The 4,118-nt window shown below is 37.1% G+C and overlaps 1 pseudogene; it reads left to right on the top strand.

The window, feature by feature from the left end:
• Positions 1 to 1,019: 1,019 nt before the first annotated feature.
• On the top strand, positions 1,020 to 3,479 carry LOC149160423 (putative potassium transporter 12 pseudogene; annotated as a pseudogene).
• The last annotated feature ends 639 nt before the right edge of the window (positions 3,480 to 4,118 follow it).

The raw sequence follows: 4,118 nt of genomic DNA, 5'->3' as shown, positions 1-4,118 counted from the left end.
TAGAACACATTACCCCATCATTATGAGTTTTTAATACCATGTTTGTTAACTAGTGAGGAAAAATCACATGGAGAGAACATAGAAAAATAGTCAAATGTAGAGAATAAAAACAAAAACAAAAACAAAAAAACAAAATTTGTAGGAAAAATTCATAAAACAAATGCTATATACTTTTAAATTTTGTATCTGTAATCTAACTTAAAAAATAAACATACTCGTAGAGGAGCTAATTTATTAGGAGATATTTCCTGGTACCTAAAGCCATCACCTATATTTTATTAATTTATAAATAGATAAACAATTAATACTATAAATTGTTACACAATTAATGCTATGTAAAAAAGGTTAAAATTTTATCTATGATTTAGTATTAATGTTTTAACATGGTCTATGATGAGCCATTATCACCTAAATCAATTTAAACTATTTATGATTTAATATTCAATAATCCAACAAAACGACAATGAACATCTTCCACGAGCTTATCATCTTTATAACATATACTGCTTCAATTGAGATTCAAGTTTTTCGATTTTGTTTCATAACTACAGGTTATCACTCTGTATAATTTTATTGGTATTAATGTGAACTCGGAGAATTTTTCTGATGAGATAAGAAAACCGCTCTGATAGAAGGATGGTAACATATTCATAGAAATCATTGGAAAAAATCATTTGGGTATGAGGATTTTCAAGATTTCAATGGAAATCTGGTTGTGGGATGCGATGTCACGATGTGGGTCGAAGAGGTTGAGCTCTTTCTTTTGTTGGATTATAGGATTTGAATGCAGAAGTTGTTGCTGTGGATAATAAAATTATGAGATTGCGGATTGTGGCCTTTGAATGCAGAAATTGCTTCTTTGGATGATAAACTTGTGCTTTTTTATAAACAGTTGTGGGGATTCTCCTAAGTTTTTATTGATTGCTCTTTTGCGTATCATTCTTGTCATTGTCAACCCCATTATCATATCAATGTCTGGGATGGATGAGCAAGACAGGGATGGGATCAGTTAGGGCTCAATGTGTTTGTTGTCATCAGAGTCCAGGTGGGTTGATGGTAGTGAAATGGAAGGGGAATCCCCAAGGTGGTTTGTTGACGATGATCAGAATGGACACAAAATGAGGCACAGGCTCATTCCGAAGACCAAGAGAGTGGATTCCTTTGATGTGGAGGCCATGTAGGTGCCTAATGTTCACAAGGGCCATGATAAGGACCTTTCAATAGGATGGACGCTCGGCTTGGAATTCCAAACACTTGGAGCGGTCTATGGTGATATGGGTACCAACCCCTTGTATGTTTTCACCAGTGTATTCATCCAAGGTCGTACCAAAGGAGAGGAAGATGTTTTGGGTGCATTAGCTTTAGTGATGTACACAATAGCCCTGATAACTTTGGCTAAATATGTGTTAATTATGCTCAAACCCAATGACAATGGTGAAGGGGGGACATTTTCCTTGTACTCTTTGATTTGCATATATGCAAAGGTCAATTTGCTCCCCAACCAACAACCATCGGATGAAATTTTTCCAGTTTCAAGCTCAAGTTGCCCACCCCAGAACTGGAAATATCATTAAGAATCAAAGAAAGCCTTCAGAGAAGTACAAAATTGAAGACCCTACTGCTACTCTTGGTTCTCATGGGTACTTCCATGGTAATTAGGGATGGCATACTTACACCTGCAATATCAGTCATGTCTGCTGTGAGTGGCCTGCAAGATGAAATATCTAGCTTTACGGAAGACACAATGGTCATTGTCTCAATCATATTCCTAGTGATCTTGTTCAGCATAAAATAGTTTGGTACAAGCAAAGTAGGCAGGACATTTGCTCCGGCACTCATGATATGGTTTTTCTCTCTTGGTTCTATTGGACTTTACAATATTATTTCACATGACATGACAGTTTTAAGGGCATTCAATCCGATTTATATCTATTACTTGTTCAAGAGGAACACTATCAAAGCACGGATGTCCCTAGGAGGTTGCGTGTTGTGCATAACAGGAGCTTAAGATATGTTTGCTGATTTGGGTCACTTCTAAGTAAGATCCATCCAGATAGCCTTCACATGTGTAGTATTCCCATGCCTACTATTGGCTTACATGGATCAAGTTGTATATCTTATGAAGCATCCCTCTGTGGTGGAGAAGGTATTCTATGCTTCAATTCCAGATGGTTTTATCTAGCCTGTCTTCATGATAGCTACTGTTGTTGCCATGATTGCAAGCCAAGCAATGATCTCGGAAACAATTTCATCTATTAAAATGTCCATGGCCCTAGGATGCTTTCCCAGATTGAAAATAATTCACACATCCCAACGGTTCATGGGTCAAATCTACATTCCTGTCATCAACTGCTTCCTAATGATAATGTGTGTTGGTATGTTCCTGTTTTAGGAGCACGACCGAGATATCAAATGCATATGGCATTGTAAAGGTAGGGATGATGATGGTGCCTACAAGCCTAGTGACTCTTGTCATGCTTCTTATATGGGCAAAAAATATATTCCTTGTGATTGGCTTTCCTGTTCTATTTGGATCAATTGAACTGACTTATTTTTCTGCAGTTTTGATGAAAGTGGGGGAAAATGGTTGGATAAATGGTTTTTGCCACATGCTTCCTTCTTGTGATGTACATTTGGAATTATGGAAGTGTTTTGAAGTATCAAAGGGAAGTGAGAAAAAAGGTTTCAATGGATTTGATGTTAGAATTAGGATCCAAACTTGGGACAATCCGAGTCCCAAGAATTGGGTTAGTTTATAGTGAACTTGTTCATGGAGTACCTGTAGTTTTTAGGCAGTTTTTAACAAGCCTTCTAGCAATACATTCGATCATCGTATTTGTTTGTATAAAGTATGTACCAGTTCCTATTGTGCCACAAGATGATATTTTTCTCTTTAGGAGAATTTGTCCAAGGGACTATAACATGTTTCGATGTGTGGCTAGATATGGGTACAAGGACATTCGCAAGGAACAGTATGAGGCCTTTGAATAATTACTTATTGAAAGCCTTGATAAGTTTCTTCGAAAGGAGGCTTTAGAACTTGCCCTTGAGAATGAGAGTATCAACGTAGACTCGGATGATGAATCAGTCGATTCTGAAGGAGCAGGACCTTCAAATGGTTTCGCTGACTCCCTTAGAACACCTTGATGGCATACCAGAGACACACACAATATGGTGCCCCATCAAGGCCTCTATCTATTGCTAGCACATCATTAGGACTACCCACAAGTGTTATGTATGCAGATGAAGATACAAGTCTTGAGTATGATCTTTCATCTCTGCGTGAAGCTAAAGAATCAGGAGTTGTATATCTTGTTGGTTATGGAGATGTCAAGGCTAGCAAGGATTCATGGTTCCTTAAGAAACTAGTTATAATCTACTTCTATGCTTTCATGAGGGAAAACTACAGGGCAGGCCCTGCAAACCTTAGTGTTCCTCACACCAATCTCTTGCAAATTAGCAAGACATATACTGTCTAACTTGAAGGTTTCCATGAATCAGACATGCTGAATGTTTTTCAAGGACCAAGTCACAACATCAATATGGTGATTGATAACAAAGATTTCCTTGAAGGTGGCAGAGATGAAGTGAATTTTAATGTGAAGTTAATAATCATAAGTTTTGTTGTCGACCAAGATCTTCATTCCTTAGTCCTTTATTTTGTTTGATAGAGAATAATAGCCATTCGTACGATTAATCACTGATATTTATGAATAGAGACACCAGTTTTCCTTCAATGAAGGTGATAGGTGGTATTTTATATCCCTGGTTAAGCCTAAGATAAGCCATGTTTTCTACATAGGAAATTTATATTACGTTATATCCATGAAAATTAGAGGAAGATGACATTGCATGTTTACTCGTATAGCTAACATATATTACTTCATCTACCCCATTCGTTACACCATCGCTCAATAACTTTGGATGCTTCTCGAGCTCATTCATTACATCATTGCTTAAGAACCTTGGATGCTTCTCCATTTTTTTTACATCATGTATTGATTATGTCGTTGATGGTGGTTTTACACTAGGTTTTTCAACATTGAGCTTACTAGTACGAATCTTACTAGGGCTTGCACCACCGTGGTTATTAGTAAGAATCTCATGAGGTTTGCACA

Source organism: Pinus tabuliformis, chromosome 5_2 (assembly GCF_031772625.1).
Source record: "Pinus tabuliformis cultivar Carrire ecotype Pingquan chromosome 5_2, CPIR1, whole genome shotgun sequence".
NCBI classification, from domain to species: domain Eukaryota; kingdom Viridiplantae; phylum Streptophyta; class Pinopsida; order Pinales; family Pinaceae; genus Pinus; species Pinus tabuliformis.
The sequence above is the reverse complement of the archived record's forward strand: the minus strand, read 5'-3'. Positions and strand labels throughout refer to the sequence as shown.